Source organism: Cupressus sempervirens, chromosome 9 (genome assembly GCF_028749045.1).
Source record: "Cupressus sempervirens isolate cs-2001-9-10 chromosome 9, ASM2874904v1, whole genome shotgun sequence".
Lineage (NCBI taxonomy): Eukaryota > Viridiplantae > Streptophyta > Pinopsida > Cupressales > Cupressaceae > Cupressus > Cupressus sempervirens.
This window is the reverse complement of record NC_143126.1, coordinates 562605632-562619892: the sequence shown is the minus strand read 5'-3', so window position 1 is coordinate 562619892 and position 14261 is coordinate 562605632. Positions and strand designations below refer to the sequence as shown.

The 14261-nt window shown below is 36.1% G+C and overlaps 1 pseudogene; it reads right to left on the bottom strand.

The window, feature by feature from the left end:
* Positions 1-2620: 2620 nt before the first annotated feature.
* LOC149539893 (copper-transporting ATPase HMA4 pseudogene) lies at positions 2621-3985 on the bottom strand (annotated as a pseudogene).
* Positions 3986-14261: the final 10276 nt, after the last annotated feature.

Sequence of the window (14261 nt, the reverse complement as noted above, 5' to 3'; positions counted from 1 at the left end):
GAATATTCTCTGCTTGTAGTTTTTGAATAATGGTATTTGTTGACAAAATTGTCCTCTCTATTCGCATGTAAGAAATCATGTGACATGTTTGTGTTATGTCCCATGTCCAGTCATCTGTGTTTTTGGACTAATTGTTTGTAGAATTACTTCTTTTTTGCCTACGACTTATGCTCAACTCTTAAGTCTTTTATCAAGCCCTTATTGAGTTTTTGGAATTCTGGTTTTTATATGTTGGTTTGACACATGAATGATAAACTTATAATATTGCTTATAGCTAAATAGTTTTTATTGTGATTTGGAGTTGTAATCTTACGGCAGATATGAATGTTATTTCTGATCTGAATTATTGGTCTCTGCACTACAGTGCCTTCTCTGATTTAGCTGTATGAAATTACTTATATGCCAGATATAGTAATTGCTGAGATGAGTAGAACTAAGAATGGATCGAAGAGATAAGTTCTTACTTCCAATTTGATCTTAGACAGTGACCAGAAAATGATATTTTATTCACTATCTCTGTAACTCCTAATGGTCACATATCTTATGCTTTTAAGTGCATTGTTAAAGACTCTATAGTGGCAACATATAAGAGAATCCATCATCATCAATCTATAATGATTTTTTTTTTCTAAATTTCCACTATTGTAGTTAGTAGTCACGGGCTATTATGTCCTTCATCAGATATTTAATCATGTGAATCACTGTTCAAGGGCCATTGGCCACTCTTGAACTTGAAGGTGGGTTGTATACTTAAAGCTGGTTGACAACTACTACAATGGAGTAGATGGTATCTTACCACCTTGGTGATCGACTACCATAAGCTCAGGTGGGTAGGCAGAAAGGGAACTCCTCTTGAACTCATTGACAAAGTATGTATACGTGGATTCCCTCCCTCGCTTTCTCACCCACCTTAGGTGCTATCGTGCTTGGGAAATTTGAATGTATAATTTCTAATAAACAAATTCTTCTTGCATACTTATCATTATTTATCGCAGCCTTAGAGCTTTGCTAATTAGTGAAAGTCACAATTTAGCCTTGCAATTATTAGACTAGGAAGCTATATCCTATTTAGGCTCATCATTACTCTACCATCTTCTATTAGAAAATTTTTGCTTACCAATAACAACATGACAGGAATAGTTTCAGATCAACTTCTCTTCCACAGAAGTTTAGGCTTGAGAGAACTGGACTTGTCTTATAGTAGGTTGCACATAAACATTGAGTCCAACCCTTGGATTCCTCCCTTTCAGCTGGAAACATTGAATTCTAGTAGTTGTAATATTGGGAGTCGAATTCCCAGCCAGATTTCAACTCAATTTGCACTAGAAACTCTGGACCTATCAAACGCCAATCTGGTGGAAGAGCTTTCATCTTGGTTATGGGAATTCTCATCAAAATTGAAGAGGTTGAACTTGCCAAACAATCATTTGGAGGGTCCTCTAACAGTCAGCATTGTCTCACATCAAATTCAGCTACAAGTGTTGGATTTCTCTGTAAATGAATTGAATGGCCCTTTATTGCTAGATATTCATATCCCTGAATTTCTACAATTGGAGGTGCTTTTACTTGCAGACAACAAGATTGAAGGACCAATACCAGATTCATTAGGGTCTCTGACATCTCTAAGGCTTCCAGATTTGCCAAACAACATGCAAACCAAGTGCTCTTTGCTTCTCTTGAATTTAGAAAGCTTGCAATTGAACCACGTAGGCTTCCTCAGCCAACTCTCCATTTGAGAAGGCACTTTTACCATCCATTTCATATATCTTCCAGTAAATTTGGGCTGCAATGGAGAAAACCACCTAAACTTTCTTCATTTTAATCCTTCCTATTATGAATGGCCTCTGCACAAACTCGTGCTTTGTTCTTACTAGAGAAACTATTTGATTTACATCCTAACTTATTAACCCATTTCCAAACGATGGGTATCTTGCCTTTAGCCTTGACTTGCTCTTACTTTGTACTGAGCCATCAAATCTTATTATCATCGCAGCTTCCCCTTAAGCTTTCATGTGGCCTCTTCATATTTGTTAGGCTCATGTGCCCAAGAGACAACAAAAAAGAGAGGAAAATTTCACCTGCGTAAAACCCTACACAATCTAATTACCTGATCGTGCACATCGAAGTTCCCCTACTAGTGGTAATTCATCTTGTTGAACAACATCTAAAATTTTGGTTATTTTTGTTGATTCATCCATGTGCTTTTTGGGATTTGAGTATCATTATTCATCATCAAAGCCCTGATGGACCTTAATACTCCAAATTGTTTCCTCTCTTTTGAAGCAAATTAGGATAACACAACCAAAAAATGTGAGTCAATTAACAACAGTTTCCTACTTAACTGTGCCTCCTTTGCTATGCTTTTCTATGATTGCCAAACAAATATAAATGTAATCTTACTTTTACAGATAAATTCAAAAGTGAACTCTTGCTTTTGGATTGAGAATCCCTGATGGCAATGTCTCAACGCGGTTGGAAATTGAGGAACTTGATGCCATAGGAAAATAATGCTATAAACATGACAACTATCCCTATATGGACCGTTGCCACCATACCCAAGAAATCATGCTTGAATCCAAAATTGTCATCTAGAAATTGTCTCAGACTCTTTGGAGTGTCGTCACCAGGGACAATTACAGGAATGGTCAAGTCTCCAAGCTGGGAGACAATAAGACCATATAGTGTCCATGCAATAGGATTTGCCCAGTAATACCACCTCCACCACATAGGTATTTGCTGCAGAATGATTGAAAGTGCCAATTTTGAGAATCCCATCTATTAGAACCTTAGCACCAGGAACAACCCTTATGATATCATTACGCTAGATAAGCTGGCTACTTATCTCTATCTCTGAGGTCACATTTCCATTATCATCTATGGTTAGCAATATTGCAGTGTTAGGTGCAAGGTCCATCAATTTTGCAATTGCATCTAATGTCATCCCTTTTGCAAGAACTTCCAAATATTTTCCCAATGGTATGAAAGAGATTTATAGTGCACTAATTTCAAAGAAATCCTGCCCCTTGAAAGAATCAAAGGAAAATGACTTCAAAATAATGTACACTAAATAGAAGTAAGCAACATTTGTGCTCAATGCAACCAGTACATCCATGTTTGCGGAGCCTCTATGTAATGCATGGTATGCACCTACATAAAATTTGTGGCCTATTATGAACTATATTTAAGTACACAACACCCATTGGAGGACTGTACCAAGAGTCACCATATTGATCAATTTCAGGTCTTCCCATGAAGATACCATCCGAAAAAACATAGACAGTAAGAAAACAGGAATAGAGAATACACAGCTCCAAAGGAAATATTTCTTATAGTGTTCTATTTCTTTGACCCTTTCATAGTCTCTTCCTCCCCAAGGACTATGTTGGCTTGCTCTGTAATAATTTGGTTCTAGCCCTGCTTGTTGAATGCATTATATTATAGATCATGGGCCTATTAGATCTGGATCATATGAGACACTCATTGTTTCTGTATTTGAATCCATTTCTACAAAATTCACACCAGGAAATGACTGTAGAGAAATCTCTATAAGCTTTGCTTCTTCACTTGAGTTTACTCCTTCCAGTCTAAGGTGAACTTTTTTTATTTCATCTCCTGCGTTGATTAAGTCTGACTCAAAACCTACTTTTGTGACTAATTGCGTTATCTGAGCAATTGTGCATTTCTTGGGGTCATAGTGTACCTTTGCTTCATCTAGTGAAAGTGAAACCACTACCTCCTTAACTCCCCTTATTCTCTTTAGAGTGTGTAAGATGGACTCTGAACAGCTTGTGCAGGTCATACCCCTGATTCTCAATCGACAAACTGCCAAGATGTCCTCACTGACATCCTTGATTAGTTTTGCCTCAAAGCCTGCATCCTCTATGGCTTCTTTAATTGCATTGATCCTCTGATTGTAGCAAGGGTTCATATAAATATTGAGATCAAGGATTTTGAATTTGGCTTTAAACTGACCAGATGCATCCATTTTAAATATTTCTAAAGACTCTTCAAGAATTCTACCTTATGTTTCTTTAGTAATCATTGTGTTCGAGAGAGCATATCCTCTCAAAATGGCATTTACTTGTAAGGCATTATGTTGCCAACAATAGCACAATATAGTGTTTAAATGTGGTATTATTCAAGAATAATGCCCACTCTAAATTATATCTCCCTACTTGATAGTTAATTTGTTGACTGGAGACTTTTCCTGATCTATATATTTGAAATATGTGTTTCCAGATTATAGGCTGATGTTGCTTGATTGATACCTTCCAGATTCAGGTAATTAAATAGGGTCTTCACATCTGCTCTTTCATGATGCTCCCCCATTTTGAAGTCAACAATATTTTTATCTCCTATATGATGCCTGAGCAATGAATCTTTCTTATATTTCTTCTGTAGGTATTCTTCAAAGTCAACCGGCTCTCAGCAAATAGGAAATGGCCTTTGTCAATCGGATTTAGGGATGCTCGTCAATTCATTTCATCCTTAAAATGTTCCATTTCTTATAGCTATTCATGGGATACTAGATTTAGTTGCTTCCTATCTAAAATTCATTAAGTGCCAGGGCATGTTGTAGGATTGAATTGATTATGTCTAACCTCCTGTTGGGGCTGTTGCCCGGCCAACAACTTCAAGGTTAGTTTCCTGCAAGTCTTTGTGTTAGGTCAATGTTTTAAAAGTTCTCAAGAACCTCAAACCAATTAATAATAATGACTTTGATGTTAGGAATCAGGATTATTAAACCGTTTGGCATTCTTAACCATTTTTCCTTCAGCGAAATTATGATTATTTTGTTATCATAGTTACTAAAAAACATGGGTAGGTTAGGTATTACTGTCAAAGAAGGCATGACATTATATCAATAAGATTACTGGTAGTGTATATAAAAGAAAACATAATTGACACTCGGACACAAAGGTGAAGACATGTATGTATATAAAAGTAAACATAATTGACACTCGGACACAAAGATGAAGACACTATATATATATTTATTTATTTTGAAGGGCCAGGTAGCTGCTGCATTTTCCTTCTCAACATAAACATCATGCTTCCTTTTGTAAATAAAGAATAAACTATATCCGTATACCATTTTTCATTCATATTTGAGTGTTCTTAGAATAATCAATACTATTTCTGATATTGATTTTGTAATTGATTTTTAATGAACATTTTTTATCACACTCTGTGATCTATTATTAGCATAGCATCAGTAGAAAGCTCAAGAAGATGTAAAATGGATAGATCTTACTAGCTAAATAGAGGAGGACAGGAAGAGAAGAGCGGGAGGGGTACAGAGTGTGATACATAGCATTAGTAGAAAGCTCAAGATGTAAAATGGACAGATCTTACTAGCTAAATAGAGGAGGACAAGAACATCGTGCTTCCAACTTTTCTAAGGTGTTTTTATAAGTACAAAAGCTTTTCTCTTGATATATTTCATGAATCTGAAGATCAAATAAAAGTAAGTGGGATAAAGAATGTAGTGATTAACATGAAATAGGAGAAAATAATGATGTAGCTATTATATATCTCTGATTCTAAAAATGAAATGAAAGCATATGTCTCTAATTTTGAAATTGAAATGATAGCATGTGAGTCTAAAGGTCAAATCAAAGTGAACAGATTGGAGAAAGAAGCTGATAATGAGTGGATACAAGTGGATAAAAACCTTCAAGAAAAAGCTTGCAAAAAGCCTCAAAGAATTTCAAGATTCATATTTTTAGAAATTGCAGTAGAGTTATGTGTTTTTGTGAAATTTTGAAAGAGCAGAAAGCTTTTGTGGAAAGTAAACACAACTTACGAAGAGCAGAAAGCTTTTGTGGAAACTGAACACAACTTACAAAGGTTAGGAATTTTGAAGAAAAATTGGCAACTGCAAGTTTTGAAAATATTATTATCGAATATTAGCTATTCAAACATTATTTGGAATATGAGGATTTTGATGAAGTTTACTATCTGAGATTTCTTTATTTTTCCATGTTATATGTCATTATGAATTTTTTATTTGTTCATGTTTTTTATGGACAAAGGTAGTGATTTTCTTTGTTGTTTGCTCTTGTAGATATTGAAATCTTGTCATTCATCCATTCATTCATGACTCCCATCCCCCACCTCCATATATGATACAAAATATCTAAAAAAATGTTAGCTAGATTTCCTAATGTCAGTCAAGATGTTATCATATTTATGCATTTGCACTTCAACAATTATCTTTTTGGTTCAATATATTCTAATTATTTTACAAAAGAGTACCTTTGGATTTAGCAATGTATCTTTGTGTCAAAATTTTAGATGAAAACCATTGGTTGATCTTTGGGGAAAAGAGAGTGACGATTTACAATGCATAGGAATCAAGTATTTTTCTTGATTTGAAGAGGTTTCAACCTGCTTGTTAAAACAAACCGAGTTTACAATGTTAGAACATGTTTCAGAATGCTTCATTCATTTATTCTTTTAAAAGAATAACACTTAAATCCACTATCTGCACATTCTACAATTATTTCATTTCATTCCTTGAGGTAACATCTCTTGGTAAATTGTGTCAAATACTTCATATGGTTTGCCTTAGCTTCTAGATTTCACATCTCTTCATTCATGTCATGCTGTGAAGACATCTCTTGAATTTTTTTCTTAAATAATTCAACACTTTGTTTGATCTTCCACCTTACACATTCTTGTCTGCAAGAGCATCTCTATCTGTAATATTTGATAATTTAATGCTCTTTGTATGATTTTGATGAACCTGTCATCATTATCTAGCAAAGCTTTCTTTCATGTTTGAATGGCGCCATATCTACCGAGCCTCGGAAAGCCCAAATTGTGAATTTTTACCTCGATCATTACTATTGCAGTTGCCATTATCCACCACAACTTTCAAATATTTGCAAGGCGCTACTTTTCTAGACACCTAAAAGCCCAATCTAAATAATTACTCTAAAAATGCTCCAGCAAAAATTCTCTTAGTGAAAATCTATAAAATTTACATCGATTTATAAGTCTGCAAATTACAATAGGGGCTTGAAAGATCATTACTGATGCATGTTCTTAACAAATTTCTATGGACATTAATACAAGAATACTTGCATGCCAGTTAATTTCTATTATATTCTTTATTGTTGTTACTTTATACATGGATTCTTTTCTAATCTATGCTCTATTCATGTCCTTAATGGTCAGACTTCTAATTCTCAAACTCTACTTGATGGTCCTTTATGTACCACAAATTTCAACCTGTAACAATTTATTATACAATATTTATTATCAAACAATTCCCAGGTTAAACTAATGCTCTGATGCCACCTTCACTCCACATTACAATAGTAACACCTATCTGATGTACCCTTGGACCCTACCGAGGTACAAGCGCTAGTTTAAATCTCTTGTGGGATCATGGATCAATCGATATTCCAACCTTTCCAGGGTCTTCATCAAATGCTTTATTAGAGGCATATACATACATTAAGTTACATAATCCAATCAACATTATTTGTTCTCTCAAGTCCAATCAGCTAGCCTACCCAATGTATCGACTTGTCTTACTGTCCTTCATTTATATTAAAACTATAAAACTATAGAACTTCAATTATATTAAGAAAACCTTACAAATTGTGTGACAAAATCACTCAATAAGGGGTATAATATTTTGGCTAAGTTTTAGTGGGGATGTGGCAATCCCTTCGAGAGGATAAGAGAGCGGAACGAAGATCTATTACTAAAGCTAAGTAAGATCAGTTTAAGAAAAGGGTGCAGCCCAAGCCAGGTTGCTCTTGCATGGGTTCAAGACCAGGGAAATGATGTTGTACCCATTCCTGGAACCACCGAGATGAAGAACCTGGATGATAATATCTTCTCTCTCGGTAAAATTGATAGCAAATGACATGAATGAAATCAAAGCCATCTTTCCTGTAGATGCTACAGCTGGAGACCGACACAGAGCTGTTGATTTGCAATTCACCTAAATAAATTTAGAAATGCCCCCATACAACACTCTCCATTGAATTAAAGCACGTAAATGTTTGTGTTCTAGAGCAGAACATTTGCAATTGAGCTAGATGAATAAAGGGCTCTGAAGAGTTAGCAGCATTAAAAAAAAAAGAATCTAAATAAATGGATTTTTTAGCCTTGTACTATATTAGTTATAAATGCTTATTATTGAAAATGTAGTATTTTTAAAGTATATTAATAGAGTATTTTTAGAGCCTATTAATAGAGAGCTTTTGGTAAATGACTCTATAAAGAGTTTTATAAACCTGGTGGAAATATATTTCGTTAATAGTAATGATACTGGCATTTTAACATTTATGCATGACAATATTTATGGAGTAGTGATAAACACAAACCCTTCCACATGGATCTTAAGCAGGAGTTAGTAATAAAGATCCAATAAATGAGTCGTAATGTCTCCAAGGTTCTCTCAGAGACTTTGATATTCAACCATTGTTACTCCACATAACTTGTGGGCTTGGACATCAGGATAACAATATGCCATTTATTATCAGTGCATGCCAAGGATACATTAGAGGTTTTCACCCCATATGTCAACAAATTCATGTTTCAAAGTAGATAATCTAGAATGTCCATCCAGTGCCAATTACATGTTTTATTATCAAGACAAAGCACAAGAACCCGTAGCTACAAATAAATCCAAATTTCCTTGAATTTCCTTGAAACAATATGAAACACACTTAGAGAAGTGGTATAACATTGAATAAGACCCATATTACATCACAAAAACCATATAAAAATCTCAAAGTCTTTCTAATACAAATTTCAAACTTGTTTATGATCATATTAATTTAAACAAAAATAAGTATATAATGGTAAGAAGTTGCATGCAGAAATTATTTATAATATTGCATTCAAATTCATTGATATGCACAGAAGTAGTGCCATGTAGAGTGCAGGAAGGGTCTACGTTGTATGGGTATGTCTCTCTTGATACAGAGGTGTGACACCTGAGAAAGAAATGGTAGCCCTCGTTCACTATGTTGTGTACACAGATGTCATTTTTCTTGATACTTTAGAGTCTCAGACACTAATAAAATTATTGTAGGGAAAGTCAGTCAACTTACTAAATCTATTATGAAACCTCCATTCTAAACAGCATTATCATATTAGACTTTGTGATCCAACGTATTGAAGAAATTACCTTAATATTGAAGAATTAATACAAGTGATGTTGCAGGTGTAGTGGGATTGCTTCCAAATTCTGACTCTTCCACAATACCACTCTAAATATATAGTCCATGTCTAGTTCCTTTGTGCTCATTCCATTAGGAAGAGTCCAGTCGAAGGAGTGAACCAACGAAGCCAAAATTAAATGAAGCATCTTATCAGCCAAAGGAAGCCTTAGGCATATTCTTCTCCCTACTCCAAATGGTATAAGCTCAAAATCTTGTCCCTTAAAGTCTACAGTAGCTCCCTCTCCCTCCAAAAACCTCTCTCGCATAAATTTGGAAGGCTCCTTCCAACACAACAAGATCCCTCACAATTGCCCACACATTAACCGATACTTGTGTATCTTTGGGGATCACAAACCCCCTATTTCACAAGATCTTGATGCTTTATGAGGGATCAAAAGAGGACCAGGAGGATACAGTCGAAGCACTTCTTTCACCATTGCATGAAGGTAAGGTAGATGATTAATATCAGATTCCTCCACTCTTCTACTATGACCTACAACCTCCTCTAACTCCCCTTGGACTTTTTCCATTTTATCTAGATTATGAATGAGTTTTACCATTGCCCATTCTATTGTTGCACTAGTGATGTTGAAACCAGCAATTAACAGATCTTGCATTATCAAAACACCCCATCCTCATTAACCAATGCCTCCACTCTCATCTTCAGCCCTAACTTGGCCTCCTCATTAGCAGACGACAACATTGATTGCAAGGATTTCATTAACACCGATGCTACCACACCTATCTCCATGCACCCCCTATACATAGATGCCCCTTTCTCAAAAACCTTCGCCTTTGCCTCCTCTAGCCTGTAAAACCCTTCCTCCATTTTCGTCCTCAGCAAAAATGAGTTTTTTCCCACTTTTAAAAAAATTTTAACATATGAAGCCCGTGTTGGTCAAAAATTTGACCAACACGAGAATGGATTTTTAAAAAAAGATATTTTTCCTTGCATATTTCGACCAATCTAAAAAATTTTAATAGATGGTCAAAAATTTTGGTCGAAAATTGGGGTCAAATGTACTAGTGAGAGCCAGCATCCCCTTCCACCTCCACAAAACAAAAGAGGATTAAAATCTGAATGAAGAAAATGCAAAGGGTGACTAAGAGAATGGTGCCTTTTCTATTTGTTCCTAAGACCATTTTGGAAGAAGAAGAGGAAGAAGAAGAGGAGATAGACGAAAAGGAACAAGTGCCCTTGCAAAGAAGAACCTTGCTAGCTAGAGCCATAGAGTAAGAAAGGAGAAGAAGTACCATGGGCATGTCGCCATCCACTCCAGTAAGAACCTTGGGAGTCTCTTCTTCGAAAGATGAAGTACAATAGTGGGTGGATGAGTAGGATAAAGAAGGTGATGAAATTTTTAAGATGTCAAATTTTGATTTTATGCCCATGGGAACTGACCTAGGTGGGGATAAGATCAGGGATACCCTATAGGTGAACCTCAACAAGGAGACTGGACACAAATGCCCCCAGACTCATAGGGTCTTGATCTCACTCCCCCATCTCCACCACAAGTCATGGTGGTAGATAAAGGCTCAGTTACTCCTCCCCCCTAGAGTTTAGAAGAGGAATAGGTTCAAGAACCATCATATAGGGATGAACTAGAACAAATGTTGACTAATGAAGTGTCGAAAGAGGGATAAATGGTACATCAATTTTCCAACTAGATGTATTAGAGATTGGAATACCTTCAAAAAAAAATTCTTGGAGCAATTCAAGACATTCATCAACCTAGCTTTGATACATCAACAATTAATTTTAATCAAAAGGGACCTAGCTGAGATAGTTCCTCACTTAAACCATCTCTTCCATATGGCATATTGCAAGTTGGAGGCATGATACACTATAGCCATTGAGGTAGCTATTCGAATTTATCTAAATTCCATGGACCCTCTTACTGCTATCTTTCTCAGAAGGCTTCCTATAGAAGATATCAATACATTAGTGAAGGTTTTTGTAGAAGCAATAACTTTCACCAAGCAAGATAATCTTAATGGAGGAGGATTGATGCTTCCACCTCAAGCTATCACGACAACACCAACATACCCCATTGGAGTACCTATTGTGCCTATTCAATTCATACTAGCAAGTCTAGTTCCACTACAATAGGCACCCACTCCACAGAACCTTACGCTGACTTATCTAGGGTATAAGCCTCCTAAGATAGCTTTCTTCAAGAAGAAGGCAACGGTTCCTATAGAAATAGACAATAACATCATTTTAGAATTTGATCAGATGAAAATGACTATGTCACAAATGAACAATGAGTTGACTCATCTTAGGTTGTCACAAGGACATAATAAAAACTTTCAAAGAAATAATGCTAGTCCTTACAACAACAATTATGGCCTAAGTTATAATAGAAACTTCAACAGAAACAACAATAATGCAGGAAACAATAATGGGGGAAACAACTTCAATCCTTCTAATCACAATAATGGCTTCTAGAGGTAGAATCGACAGTGGAACACATGTTCAAATAATGGAAGTATTCTTGCAAAAAACAATAACAACAATGTTCAGTATGAAGATATCAATCAGTATGACGATGGTCATAGTGCACCTAGCAATGATGGTTCACACTACAATGGGAATTAAGAGACGGCTCAAAGCTCTCAAGAAATTGATAATTCTACTCCCATGCAATTTAATGCCATGTTGTTGGAATCCTACAACCCCATGCAAAAGCCATAGGTAGAACAATTGATCAATGAAGAGTTCTCATTTCCATTCAGCCAAGAACTTGACCTTTAGCATGAAAAAATGTTTTCCTTTTGTAGTGACAATTACAATATGTAGAACTTGAAAAGTAGAAAGGAACCTCTGATAGATGGAATTCCTTCGATGCTACAACCAACACCTCCAGACCCAAGGGTGAGTAACAACCCAACATCGGTAAAACCACCACTTGGTGGACAATAAAATCAAAACCAAGCCAATGTGCCAACAATATTTAAAAACCCTGCTTGGTCTACCAAAAGATAGAGTGCAGTGGAAGACTTGAAATGAGAAAAAGCCAATATGTCTATGTTTGACATGTTGCAAAATTGTCCACAACAATGAGAAGTGTTCATGAAGAGTCTGGACCATAAAAAGACTTCCCACAATGTTAATACCACCCCTCAAAAGGTGGCATCACAACAAGTTAATGTTGTAGAAGCATTGCCCACCATGTTTAAAGACAATGTAGAGGAGCCCTGATTTTTGCTCAGTATAAGGATATATGAGAATAATTTTCATAATTTCCTTATTGATTTAGGAGCTTCATGCAATGTCATGGCTTTATCCATAGCACAAAAATTGGGGGTCACCCCTCAACCCACTAACTCAGTAGTGATACAGTTGGACAAAACAAAGGTCAAAGTCATAGGTGTATTGAAAAATGTATGGATATAGTTGACAGTCAACCCTCAGATTCAAGACATCATTGATATACATATGGTTGATATTCAAGAAATGTATAGATTGCTCCTTAGTAGAGAATGCAAAAAGTGTCTAAGGGGATGGTTTTCCACATATTTTACCCAACTTTGGTCACCATGGAAAATTTTGAACAATCAAATGAAAATAGATGTGGAGCCCAAGTTAAAAAAGATTATCATTTATTACAATGCCCCTAATGAGGTAGCCTTCTTGCAAATAGATCTAGGCTCCTATAAGGTCATGGTTTTTGATACTATGTCAACTGGAAAACCAAACGATCAAGATATGGACTCCACGATTTCAGCCCCAAAAGATGAGGTCATAACACAATTCATAGACCATATGATGGCTAATCTACAATGTCTAGGAGAAGAGGCTGATCCCAATATTCTCCTGCTTCTAGGATTTTGTCAATTGCATAAAGTTAGCCATTAAGAGTTTGAATTTTCATCATGTCAACAAACAGTTGCTAGAGTGTTGACCCAAATGGTCAAAGTAAAGAAATTTGATGATCCACAAAAGGAACCTACCAAAAACCAAAATTCTACAAATACATCTAATGCTCTTGAAGAGATTGAAGGGGAAATTAAAGATTTGAATGCATCATATAGTGATACCTTTTTAGATGGTGGAGGTTTGTCTTCTCCTCCACCGAAAATGATCAAAATAAAGAGGAGAAGATGGTACATAAAAGGCCAGGGATGGACTTTAGTGGTTGTTCACCCTCTCCCTAAAGTTGAAGAAATTCAAGAATTGATAAGGGAAATTTAGGACAAACAAGAGAAACATACACCTCCTCTATCAGGGATTCACAATGGGGAATCATCAAGTTCCCCTTCCAAAAAATTATAATGGGTTCCTAATAAACAATCCTTTAAAGCTCAAATAAAAGAGAAATTGAGAAAAAATAAGCACAAGGTTAGAAAACCCAAAGAAAACTCGATTTTTGTTGGGCCCATTTACCGTTGCACCAAAAGCCATGACTGTTAGTGAACATGGAACACCACATAATTAACCACCTGTGGGCAGGGGAGCATGTCGCATAACCCAACAATCTCCTCCTTGACGCGCATACCAGGTGCTTACGCGGGTCAGGAAGGCACCGAGGAGATTTGAACCCATGACCAGGCCAAAACCAGGCTCTGATACCAATTGTTGGGCCCATTTACCGTTGCACCAAAAGCCATGACTGTTAGTGAACATGGAACACCACATAATTAACCACCTGTGGGCAGGGGAGCGTGTCGCATCACCCAACAATTTTAACTCTCCACTTTGATGGTTCCAAGTGTAAATCAGGAGCCGGTGTAGGTATTGAGCTAGTTCCCCCAAAAGGTAAATCTTTCTATGCCGCATATCAATTAAAATTTAGATGCACTAACAATGTTGTGGAGTATGAAGCCTTGATTTAAGGACTTCTCTTTACACTTGAGAAAGAAGTTACAACTCTCATCATTAAAGGAGATTCCCAACTGGTTGTCCAACATGTAAACTCATTGTACTCTTGCAATGATAAGAGATTGATTACCTATAGGAAAAAGGTATGGGATTTGTTAGATGACTTCCAATCTTTGAACATAAGTTCTATTCCAAGAAGGAAAAACATGGTAGTCGATACCCTTGCTATTTCAACAAGTGCATTGTAACCC